The sequence below is a fragment of the Trichechus manatus genome, unplaced genomic scaffold (genome assembly GCF_000243295.1).
Source record: "Trichechus manatus latirostris isolate Lorelei unplaced genomic scaffold, TriManLat1.0 scaffold00031, whole genome shotgun sequence".
Lineage (NCBI taxonomy): Eukaryota > Metazoa > Chordata > Mammalia > Sirenia > Trichechidae > Trichechus > Trichechus manatus.
This window is the reverse complement of record NW_004443967.1, coordinates 21023879-21036707: the sequence shown is the minus strand read 5'-3', so window position 1 is coordinate 21036707 and position 12829 is coordinate 21023879. Positions and strand designations below refer to the sequence as shown.

General features: G+C 52.6%; 2 long non-coding RNA genes across 2 annotated transcripts; both read left to right on the top strand.

Annotated features, from left to right (window-relative positions):
- Positions 1-290: 290 nt before the first annotated feature.
- On the top strand, positions 291-8789 carry LOC111820263 (uncharacterized). Its single transcript, XR_002823817.1, has 4 exons — positions 291-553; positions 2464-2609; positions 6737-8173; positions 8746-8789. It is a non-coding gene; the product is annotated as an uncharacterized LOC111820263 (long non-coding RNA).
- Positions 8790-10833: 2044 nt separating this feature from the next.
- LOC111820264 (uncharacterized) lies at positions 10834-12438 on the top strand. The gene is made up of 3 exons (XR_002823818.1): positions 10834-11477; positions 12071-12217; positions 12395-12438. It is a non-coding gene; the product is annotated as an uncharacterized LOC111820264 (long non-coding RNA).
- The last annotated feature ends 391 nt before the right edge of the window (positions 12439-12829 follow it).

The window sequence follows — 12829 nt, the reverse complement described above, 5'->3', positions numbered from 1 at the left end:
CGCCAACTGCGCGCACGGAACGAGCGGCCGGCGCGTTGCCGCCGCCAGAGAACCTCAGGCCGGCAGCCGCCGCTGCCGCCGGGAGTGATTTTTTTTTTTCCTTTTTCAAAATGGCGCCCAATGCCGGTCGCCCCGCTCGATGACGTCATCGCTCCTCCGCCTCCAGTGAGAGGGTCTGGGGGCGGGGGCGGGGCCTACCGGGGAGGGCGCAGGCGAGGCGCGGCATGTCGGGGACGCGCCCCGCGTCGACTGCGCCTGCGCGAGACGCCGTCGCTTGATCAGAGCCGCTCTCCGCCTTCTGACCCGAGGTCGGGAGGAGACGCTTCAGGGCCGCAGGGGAAACGCCAGGCCGCCTGCTGCTTGGAGCTCCCTAGAAGAACACTTAAGGGGCCGATCTCAGGGAGGATGTAGAGTGCTCCAAGCGGTGGCCCCCAAGCACCCAGTGGGCAGGCCTCGAAACCGGACTAGACACTCGCCCTCTGGTACTGCCGCAGCCCCGCCCGTCGGCGCGCCCCGCCCCTCGAATCTCGGCCGATTGGAGCGTGGCCCTTTGGTGAGCCCTACCGCGGAGCAGCCGATGGGGGCGCGCTCGGCACAGCGCTCTCCGGGAGGGTGGGCGTGGCCTCCGGGCCGGGAGGGGTGAGGCCTCGGAGCGGCTCTGGCTCGCCCCCTCGGGCCTCGGCCAATGGGGGCGCGCTAGGCGCGGCGGCGTTCGTGTGGGCGGGGCCACATGGTGGGCGGGGCCTCCCAGTCAACCCTGCCGGTCCCGGCTGGCGCGGCCGGAGCCCCTGTGCAGGGCTTTCCGATGTCGGTGAAGTCGGCAGCTCAGAGGTTCTTTGAGCTACCGAGGGAGACATTTTGACGAAAACCTTTGATGTTGAAATACAACGTGGCCGACCTCTTCGTTTGTGGGTTTGTTTTCTCTGGTATCCGAGCGATTACCCATTCAGTTATGGGTTTCACCAGTATCTGAATCATAACTTGTGTCGTGATGTTGTAAAGTTGGCGGTGATTGTATTGCACTCGCAGAAGACGATGCTCCAAATCAGGAGAACAAGGACCTAGAGCATCCGTCCACTCGAGGAAGGTTTATTGGTGGCCACGCCCTGCTCGAGGTGCTGGGGTGGGCGGTGAACAGAGGAGAGGAGAGTCTTACTCCCCAGCTTATTATATTTCAGACAGAAAGACTGGCAACAATGACAAAAGCAAATTATATAATAAGTCACATGGTGCTATGTAGAAAAATAGGACAGGGACGGGGCAAAGGAGGAATATTTGGTGTGTGTGGGTGGCGGGACTTGTAATTTTAAGCAGGATGAGGGGGAAGACTGCAAGGGGCTGAGGGAGCCAGCCGTGCAGTGTCTGGGGAAGGTTGTGCCAGGAGGTGGAAACAGTGGGTGCAACAGCACTGGGGCAGCATGCACCGGGCACGAGCAAGGGGCAGCAAGGAGGCCAGGGGCCGGGGGAGCAGAGTGGGTGGAGGGAGACAGGGTGAGAGTGAAGGCAGGTAGGTAAGGGGAGGAGGATGGACAGCGTACCCGTGTGGGCCCATTCGAGGACTCCTAACGGGTGGGGAACACTACCGGGGCTCTGAGCAGAGGAGGGTGGTGACCGATGGGGTTGTAACCATTGTGGCTGCCCTGCTGAGAACAACAGGAGGGACTCCAGGGCGGAGGCAGGGAGACCCGTGAGGGACCACTGTGGGGGCCAGGCGAGGTGATGAGGGGTGTGGACGTGGGTGTGGCGGTGGTGTTGTGAAGGCAGGGTCTTTGGGTGGACGTGTGGGTGGGGTGGATGTAGTGAGAGGAAGAAGGGACCGAGGGACCGCGCTCCTGGGGTCTGCAGCCCTGGCTCAAGGAGGAAAGGGCCACAAAAGGAGCACGGTGGCAGTGCAGGTCTAGGGGTGGCCATGAGCTTGGGGAGCAGTGGCAAAGGCAGCTGGACATCCAAGTCAGGATCACAGGGAGGTTGGGGCTGGAGTGTGAGCTCGGGGTCAGCAGCATCTTGATGCTGGACTGGTAAGATCACCAGTGAAGGGGCGGATGGGCAAGAGGACCAAGGTCAGAGTCCTGAAGGGTGTGGGAACAGCGAATGGAGGACTGAGGAGTGGCCTGCCAGGAGCTGGGTGGGGAACCAGGGACAGGGCGGGAGCGGTGGCTGTCCAATGCTGCAGGCAGGTGGCTTCAGACAGGCCTGAGGCTGGACCTTGGGTTCCCCACTGGGAGCCCAGAGCAGCTGCCGTGGAGTGGTCAGGGGGCAGTGAGCACCCACAGCCCTCAGGAACCTTGTGAGGAGACGCAGAGACATGGCGCTGTAGTCTCCCTTTTTATGTGTAGATTTGCCCAGTGTGACCGCAATTGAAACCTTCGTCAACTCTCAGACTGTCTTCTGTGTAGTTGCTTTATGTATGGTCGGAGTCCCTGGGTGGTGCAAACGGTTAATGCATTCACTTGTAACCAAAAGGTTGGAGGGTCAAGTCCACCTAGAGGTGCCTCGGAAGGAAGACCAGGCCGTCTACTTGCCAAAAAATCCGCCATTGAAAACCCTTTGAGCACAGTTCTAGCCTGGCACACGTGGGATCACCGTGAGTTGGAGGCGCCTTGACAGCGGTTGGTTTGCTATCTTTTGCTTTGTTTTACTGTTATTCTGTGTGTGCAAAGATAAGGCTTTTGAAATGATGGCAAGGTAATTAATTTTAGTTCAGAATGTGTTCTTTTGTTAATTGGCTACCATTAAATTCCATTTAAAAGACAAGTCTTCCTCGTGACCCACCCTGCATCCGCTGACCAGCATGAGCTTTTAACTCTTTTTTGTGATAAGAGCTTTAAATATCTCTGTGAGTTTTCCTTTTTGGATTCTAATTAGTGTTCACAAGTCCTGGGTAGTGCAAGACAATTTTCTTTTATTATTCTTTTAGAGCTTATCACCAAATTGTAAAGTGCCTGGTGGGTCTTAGAGTCTAGCGTACTATACTCATACAATGAAATACTATTTAGAAATGAAAAGGAACAAATTACTCACAAGAACAACGGGGGTGCACCTCAAACACAGCGCCAAACGAAAGGAACCAGACACGAGAGAGTAAGTGCGGTGAACGATGATTCTCACTCACGGCCACCCCATGTGGGCAGAGTAGAACCGCTCCATAGGGTTTTCTAGGATGTGACCTTTTGGAAACATCACCAGGCCTGTTCTGAGGTGCCTCTGGGTGAGTTCAAACCAGCAGTCTCTCGGCTAGCAGTCGAGCGCTCCCTCGTCTGTGTCACCCGCCCAGGGGCCCCTTCATCACCATGATGTCACCAGGAGTCTGCAGTGACTCGATGGCAACTTTTTTTTAAAGAATCTGACCACTGAGCCCCAGATTAGCTCATGTATAATATAGACAGAAAAAAAAAACATGGTTGTGGGGAGGAGGTTGATTGGGAAAGAGGAAGAGAGAGCTTTCTGGGGCAATGGAAATGTTGTGTGTCTTCAATGGAGCAGTGGTTACAGAGGTGTACACCATTTTCCAAGATCATTAAACCACACACTTAAAGTGGGTCCATTTTATTGTATGCATGTGAATTATACATCAATAAAAACTGGTTTTTAAAAAACCTAGCTTACTGTTTATCTAATTTTTCACCAAGCCAGAAAAAAACTTTATATCTTAAAAGTTTGAAAAAAATCACAGAGGGGGTAGATCCTATTAATTGCTCTTCCCTACATAACTATAAAAAAAAATTCTTTGATTTATTTAGACTTCAGTTAGTAAATGTCATTTAAAATGCCAAATGTGGATCATTTTCAAGTTCGGATTTAGTAGCAAACTTGGGGTCGTCTTACATGTGTCCCATCAGTAATGCGTGCAATCATCCCATCTAACATAAACCAGATAGAGAAATTGTTCCAGCAAGGGCGTACTGGACTGAATGTCCCGTGGGCTGGCGAGGCCGGAGGGACGTGCAACATGAAGGCGGGAGCCCCGGTCCCCCAGCCATCCACCCTCAGCCTGTGATCCCCCGAGCACACCCAGCTGCATCCGCACTGCTTCCTCACTGTGTGAGTGAGCACCACAGTCTTGAAAACCCTGTGGAGCAGTTCTCCTTGACACACATGGGGCCGGCATGAGTCGGAAGTGACAGCAACAGGTTTGGTTTCTTTGCCTTTGAATGGCACTGTCAAACAAGAAAAATCCTCACAACTGGACCAATAAGCAACATCATGATAAACGGAGAAAGGATTGAAGTCATCAAGGATTTCATTTTACTTGGATCCACAATCAATGCCCCCGGAAGCAGCAGTCAAGAAATCAAACAACCCATTGCATTGGGTAAATCTGCTGCAAAAAATCTCTTTAAAAGTGTCAAAAAGTAAAGATACCTCCTTGAAGACTAAAGCGCACCTGACCCAAGCCATGGTATTTTCTTTTTATTGTACTTTAGATGAAGGGTTACGGAACAAATAGCTTCTCCTTAAACACTTAGTGCACATATTGTTTTATGACTGGTTAACAACCCCAAGACACATCGAGTACTGTCCCTTCTCAACCTTGGGTTCCCTATTACCAGCTTTCCTGTCCCCTCCTGCCTTCTAGTCCTTGTCCCTGAACTGTTGTGCCCCATTAGTCTCGTTTTGTTTTATGGGGTGTCTAATCTTTGGCTGAATGGTGAACCTCGGGAGTGACTTCATTACTGAGCTAAAAGGGTGTCTGGGGGCCATACTCTTGGGGTTTCTCCAGTCTCTATCAGGCCAGTAAGTCTGGTCTTTTTTTGTGAGTTAGAATTTTGTTTTACATTTTTCTCCAGCTCTGTCTGAGACCCTCTGTTGTTATCCTGGTCAGAGCAGTCAGTGATGATAGCTGGACACCATCTAGTTGTACTGGACTCAGTCTGGTGGAGGCTGTGGTAGTTGTGGTCCATTAGTCCTTTGGACTAATCTTTCCCTTGCATCTTGTTTTCTTCATTCTCCCTTGCTCCCGAAGGGGTGAGACGAGTGGAGTACCTTAGATGGCTGCTCACAGGCTTTTAAGACCCCAGACGCTACTCACCAAGGTAGAACATAGAATATTTTCTTTACATACTGTTATGCGAATTGAGCTAGATGTTCCCCAAGACCACAGCCCTCTGCCCAGCAATTCAGTCTCTCAGGGAGTTTGGATGTGTCTGTGGAGCTTCCATGATCTTGCCTTGTACAAGTTGTGCTGGCTTCCCCAGTATTGTGTACTGTCTTACCCTTCGCCAAAGTTACCACTTATCTATTGTCAGTATGCCCCCAACCCCTTCCATCCTTCCTAACCAACAAAGATTGTTTTTTTTTTTTTTGTGTGTAAACTTTTTCATGAGTTTTTGCAGTACAGGTCTCATACAATATTTGTGTTTTTGTGATTGACTTATTTCACTCAGCATAATGTCCTCCAGTTTCATCCATGTTGTGAGATGCTTCACAGATTCATCATTGTTCTTTATCATTATGTAATACTCCATTGGGTGCATGTGCCATAGTTTGTTTATGCATTCATCTGTTGATGGACATCTAGGTTGTTTCATCTTTTTGCTATTGTGAACACCAAGCTATGGTATTTTCAATTGCCTCATATGCATGTGAAAGCTGGACAATGAGTAACGAAGACCAAAGAAGAGTTGATGCCTTTGAATTATGGTGTTGGCAAAGAATATTGAATATATCATGGACTGCCTGAAGAACAAACAGATGTGTCTTGGAAGAAGTACAGCCAGAATGCTCATTAGAAGCAAAGATGGTGAGACTTCCTCTCATATACTTTGGATGTATTATCAGGTGGGACCTGGAGAAGGACATCATGCTTGATAAAGTAGAGGGTCATCAAAAAAGAGGAAGACCCTCAATGAGATGAATGGACACAGTGGCTGCAACAATAAGCTCAAGCATAACAAGGATTGTGAGGATGGAGCAGGACCAGGCGGTGTTTCACTCTGTTGTACAAGGGACTGTTATAAGTCAGAACCAACTCAAAGGCACCTAACCACCAGGTATCTAGTTTCCCTTCTGGTGTTTGTGCATTGTTAGTTATGGTTTGTATTGTATTTATGCCATGTATTAGGGCCCCTAGCATTGTCCCTATTTTTTCTTCCATGATCTTTATCATTTTAGGCTTTATGTTTAGGTCTTCGATCCATTTGAATTAATTTTTGTGTATAGTGTGAGGTATGGGTCCTCTTTTTTTTTTTTTACAGATGGACATGCAGTTTTGCCAGCATCGTTTGTTAAAAAGACTATCTGTTCCCCATTTAATGGACTTTGGTCCTCTGTTAAAGATCAGCTGACCATGGGTGGATGGATTTACAGCTGGGTTCTCAATTCTGTTCCATTGGTCTATGTATGTCCTTCACTTTGCAAGAATAATTTCACTGGATACAAAATTCTAGGTTGGAGGTTTGTTTCTTTCAACACTTTAAATATTTTATTCCACTCTCTTTTGCTTGCATGATTTCCGAAGAGAAGTCCGAAGTAATTCTTATCCTTGTCCTAATTGCTTTTTCAACTGCCATGTTTCCGTTGAGCTTCACTGTCCGTAGTTTGCATCATTGAAACGATAGGTGTTGCCATTCCCACCGTCCTGATAGCCCTCTCAAGAGCATCACCTGGCAGATAAGGGGAGGAGCTGTGGGAAACAAGACTAGGGAGGTAGTGGCTCAGCCCACGTAAGTGCCCCATGTAATGCGTGGCCATCGGAGCAGTAAGGGTTTAATGTCCTCACTTTGTCCCCATTTTACAGATGAGGAGGGAAGTCAAGTGTTGTCTGAGTCTGGAGCCAGATTGCAAAACTTACACCTTTTCCCTGGATGGAGTCCCTGGGTGGTGTGAACAGTAACATGCTCAGCTGCTAACCAAAAGGCTGGAGTCCACCCAGAGTCACCTTGGAAGAAAGCCCTGACCACCTACTTTCGAAAAATCAGCCATTGAAAACCCTATGGAGCAGAGCTCTACTCTGACGCACACAGGGTGGCCAGGAGTCGGGAGTGGTCGACTAATGGCAGCTGGTCTTTTCCATAACACAACACTGTTTTTACCATGTCCCCGGCTCTCACTTGTCCACAGTGCTCACCTGGAGTGTACCCCTCCTCCTGCCCTGGCTGTTTTTAGTAATTATTCCACCATTGCGGAACTTATTTCCCTGGAAAATGAGTTCTGAGCAGGGCAGGGAACTCGTCTGCCTTCGTCACCGCAGCCCAGCTCTGACCCAACCCAGGTGGCTGCTTGGCCTGAGATAGCCCTGCCCACAGTGGGGCTGTCCCCTCACCGCACAGCCTGTCAGTGGCCACCCTTGTCTTCCCTGAACGCCATGGACTCAACAAGCTCCTTCAGGGAGAGGCCCCTGCCTGGGTGTCCTACCCAGCCTGCAGGGTAGACTGGATGTTAGAATCCCATCCAGGGCGGAATCACCCAATAAGCAAGGAAGGTCTGCAGGGCCCATTGTGCCTTTCTGCCAACCTGCAGTGCAGAATTTCACCCGCCCCACCACATCAGAGACGTGGTGAAACCCAGGTGGCATTACTCACCACAGATTAGCAGGCAAATGCAATTAAGCCCGGGCGTACCTTGCTCAGTGCAAGCTGGGTGCATACGTGCTTACTGGCAATCCGTCCTCGACCATGTCACACTCTCTATCCAACAAGAAGTGCCAGAACATAGATTGAGGGCCCAGAACACTGCTCCAGAAAAACAGGAACTTCGGGTTCATCATAGCTCCCCGGCCTGCAGACGATGTTTGGCTAACGTCACGTACTCAATAAGCCACGAGCCTTCTTTCCATGTTGCTGTACAAACCCGGCTGAGTGCAGGTGCACGCAGAGCAGGAGGGAGCCCCGGCGCTTGTCAGCATTGTCAGGACAGACCCCTGACGGCCCTGGGCCTGGCCTGTGTGGCGGGCGGTGGCTGGTGCTCGTGACGACCTGTGTATCTGAAAGCTAGTGAGAACCTGTCTATGTCCCCTTGGAAACCCAACATTCTTACACATCGTGCGGCCCTGGTGATTCTCACAGATTTTAAAGACGTAGTATCATTTTTATTTTTATAACATTTTAAAAGAAAAATGATAATGGCTATGGTTGCACACATGGCAGATGTAACTAACGTCACGGAATTGTACACTCGAAAATGGCTGAAAGGCACATTTCTTGTTACATGCAGTCTACCACAATAAAATAAAAAGGTGGGTACACCTCAGTGCTGGACTGCAGGCGCGTCTGTGATGCAGCGCTCTGTGGCCGTCCCTTTCCCCAGTGGGACACTTCCTGAGAGACCACGCCACAGAAGCTGCTGGTGGCTGTCAGCCGTGTTGCTGGGTGCTCCCTCCTGCTCACAGTGTCTGTTGCAGCCGTCTATAGCACCAGCTTCACAGTTGCCTGTTGCCTCTTTTCTTCCCTGTCCCCTTGTCCCCTTTCTCCTTCCTTGTATCCTTCCCGCCCTTCCTGAGTCCTACGGGTACCCTCCTCCCTCCTCCAGCCGAGAGGAGCGTGGGCTGAGTGTCCTGCTGCAGTGTGCCTGGGCCTCGGGCCTGCAGTTCAGCTCCTCGCAGGTCTCCGTTGTGGAGCAGGGGCCAGGAGCTGCCCAGGGAGCCCAGCACGGCAGCGAGTGCCCAGGGGCCTGCAGGGCACGGGGCAGCCCGGGGGCCTGGGTGGTGGCCACGGTCCCTCCAGACCTGTCGTGGGGGGCTCACGGGTCTCCCCAACGAGATTCAGAGAGTCTTTGGAGCACATCAGATGTCGTCCTGTCTGAATGAAGCTTCAGTTACATCCGTTGGAGACGTCCTCACCCCGCTGTGGATTCTCATTTGATGAGCTATAATCGAGAAAATAAAGGTGGCCAGCTCAGCCGCCAGGAGGTGGACGATGCCTTCTGTTCACAGCCGCCCCAGGGGGCTCTGAGGAGGTAATTGTGCTTCTTGGGAAAATCCCAGGGGCTGGGTGTGGGTAGAGCTATCCAGCACCCTCGAGGGAGGGACTCGAGAGCGTCTGGAGCAAGGGGGAGGACACGTGGCAGTGAGACGGTGGGGCCCCCACTCAGGACCCCTCCCAGATGCAGGAAATGAATTTCTGTACAAACCTGTGGAGGGCCCAGACTGGGTGAGGATGTGGGGGAAACGAGCCCAGGGGTGGAGCAGGGTCTCAGTGGCGCGGAGAACTGATGGAGGCAGCTCTGAGACTTGGAATGAGGCGTGCAGCCGCGCTGGTGTTTGGTCTGTGGAACTGAGGTCGAGACCAGTGTAACGGAGCTCCGAGGGGCCCGGGGAGCCCAGCCGGCATCAGGGACGCTCAGCATTCCCTTCTCCAACGGTAGCTGCCCAGTTCGAACATTTAGGTAGATAGCTAAATTAAAATACTTCCTTTTGCTATGTGGTGTGTGCATATGCATGTTTGTGCGTGTGCGCGTGTGTGTCCCGTGTGTGTGGGTGGTGTGCGTGTGTGTGTATACGTGTGTGGTAGGTGTGTCCTATGTGTATGTGTCTGAGTGCACAGGTATGTCTGAGTGTGTATGTGTGCTTGTGTATCCTGTGTGTGTGTGTGTGTGTGTGCATACGTGTGGTGTGTGTGGATAACTATATTTTTACATGCAGACAACACAAATTGATGTGGTTTTTGTAAATAGCAGCGGTGTGCTGGGAAACTAACTCTCGAGAAGGACAGAGCCCTGATGTGCTGTGTCTGCGGGTTCCTGTGGTGTGAATACTCAACACGGCCAATTCCAAGCCTCCAGGGTGATGTCACTGTGTGCAGAGTTGGGAAGAGGTGGGTGCAAGCCACATTCGACTCTCACAAGCTGGTCCCTGCTGGCCCCCGTGCACCAGAGTCCAAGCACCCCAAACACAGGTCCCTGAATGTAGGGTCCTGAGCGCAGGGCCTTGTTGGTCTCATTACTGCGCCGAGACACGTCTGAGACATAGCGCCTGGATTGTGAGCGCAGACGGCGACCCTGGCTCCAGTCCTCACCACCTCTGTGAGCTTCACCTCTTGGGGTCTCACTTTTCTCATCTGTAAAATGGGCCACCTGGTACAGCTCGGGGGGTTGTGGAGAGCTCTCACTAATCACCTGCTGTCATCACTGGTGGTGTGGGTGACCGCTGAACGTCAGGGATAGAACCTAATTCTCTCTGGCTAAGACAGTCTCCAGCAGGCAGAGATGGGGCAGAGGGCCGTCCCCCTGGATGTCCACCAGGGCAGAGACGGGGCAGAGGGCCTCAGTCCTTAAGATAAAACTGAGCACAGAGGGGCTTCCCAGGATGGCTCGGTGGCCCCATCACGGGGAGGTGTGGCCCTTCACTTGACTCATGCCTTGTCTTCCTGGTGACAGGGTTGGCCCTTGAAGAGGAGCAGAGTGGATGCTCAGTAAACTCCGGGCTCCCAGCGCTGTCCAGCTTGTAAGACAATTGACTTCTAGTCACTGCCATTTCCTGACGCAAACTGCCCACGCGTCTCCTGAAACCTGGGGCAGAAGGCCCCCTTCCTGGGAACTACCACCTCCCCACCCTGGCCCCAGGTGTGGCAGGTGGGTGGGCTCCAGGGAGGGGTCGGTGCCTGGTGAAAGACGGGGGTGGTGGTGCAGATCCTGCCCACAGAGGAGCAGGCAGGAGACCTGGATTTAGGGATGAGTCAGGGTCTCTGCAGGGAGTGGCCTGGGGCTGCAGGGCAGCCTTGGTGGCAGCACCCCCAGCTGGGTGCTGTCCTGGCTGCTCCCCTCCTGGTCTGTGCCGTTTGCTCAGCACCCCCAGGCGAGGAATGCTCACAGGGTTGGGGAAGACAGGCTGGGACTTGGGGGATGGGCAATAAAAATGGGATCATTTTCACAGCAACGTTCATGCCTTTTCAGGGAAGCTGAGTGCCTCTAAGCAAATGATGCTCCTCTGGAGTATGACCCTGAAAGGGATGGGAGGAGGTGGTGTCACCCCTGGAGCTGTCCAAGGGCCGATTTGCTTCGCCCACGGTGGTGTCAGGGACAGCTTCTCCCTCGAGCCCTACGCTTTGTATTTGGATCCTCTGCATCATGTGGTCCCCGTGGGAAGGCTCTGCTGTGGGCCCTGAAGGTGGGCCATGCTGTGGGTCGACACACCCAAGGCCCGGGGAGGCCAAGGGGGCCCGGCTGCCCGTCCAAGAGGCCACGAGGCAGGTAGCGCCCACCCAGGCAGAGCCAGCAGCTGCACAGTGCTCGCCGGTCCTGTGGGCAGCAGGGAACCCAGCTGGGTCTGCCAGCCTGAGGACGGGGGAGCAGGCAGTGAGGGCACGTTGTGGGGACCCACAGTCCCAGTTTGCCTGGGAGTGAGGGGCTTCACAGGATGCAGGACTTTGAGCAGGCCCAGGCAAACCTGACGACTGGTCGTCCTCGTTGAGAAGCAGCAGAGACAACCAAGAGGAAGGCAAGAAAAGCGGTTGCAGTTCAAGCAGCAGGTCTGCGAGGAAGACAAAGGTTCTGTGACCTGGCACCAAGAGAAGGCCCTGTGCTCATCTTCTGCGGCGGCTAAAGTAAGCACACGGGCAAGGGGCTTAGAACAATGGAAATGTGGTCCCTCATGGTTCTGGAGACCACAAGTCCAAACCCCAGTGTCGGCAGGGCCACTTCCCTCTGAAGGCCGTAGGGGAAGGTCCCTCCTGGTCTCTTCCAGCTTCTGGCGGCGGCAGGCATTCCCTGGCTTGTGGTGCTATCACTCCAATCTCTATGCTTCCGTCACATGGCCATCTTACCTCTGCTTCTGTCTCTTCTCCTCACCTCTTATCAGGATACTTGTCACTGGATTTAGGGCCCACCTGGATAACCCAGGAGCCCTGGTGGCACAGTGGTTAAGAGCTTGGCCGCTAACCAAAAGGTCGGCAGTTCAAACCCACCAGCCACTCCTTCAAAACCCTATGGGGCAGGTCTACTCTGTCCTGTAGGGTGGATACGGAATCAACTCTACAGCAACAGTTTTTTTTTTTTTTTTTTTTGGTTTTGGATAATCCAGAATGGAATGATCTTGAGATCCTTAACTTAATCACATCTGCAAAGATTCTTTTTCCAAATAAGGCAACACTCACAGGTTCTGGGGACTAGGAGGTTAGGTTGTGAACATATCCTTTAGGGGGCCATCACTCACCTCACGATAGGCAGTGCTGAGGATGGAGACAAATTCCAGACTGTTCTCCCGGACCAGGGATGGCGCGGCACTGCAGACAACAGAGAAGGCTGAGAGGCCCGCCCCACCAGCAGGGCAGGGCTAAGCGTGGAGGTACCTGTCATGGATTGAATTGTGTCCCCCAAAAATATCTGTCAACTTGGCTGGGTGATGATTCCCAGTATTGTATGATTGTGATTTCCTTGTGTGTTGTAAACTCTGTCACTATGATGAGGTTGTACTGATGAGGTTTACAAGATTAGATAGTGTCTTAATCCAATCCCTTTTGAGATATAAGGGAAGCAAGCAGGACACACGGGAACCTCATACCACCAAGAAAGCAGTGCTGGGAGCAGAGCGTGTCCTTTGGACCTGAGGTTCCTTCGCTGAGATGCTCCCAGACCAAGGGAAGACTGATGCATCATAAGGACCTTTCTCCAGAGCCAACAGAGAGAGAAAGCCTTCTCCTGGAGCTGATGCCCTGACTTTGGACTTGTAGCCTACTGGACTGAGAGAGAATAAATTTCTCTTGTTAAAAGCCATCCACTTGTGGTATTTCTGTTAGAGCAGCACTAGATGACTAAGACAGTACCACAGACTTACAGGGCAGCAGCGGATTTCCCAGCGTCCCCCACAACAGTGCACAGACACGACTAGGCGCGTCTCTCTCCCCTTTGGAGCAACTAGGGGTGGAGTGAGATCGCAGGACTCCGGATGCCCAAGCCC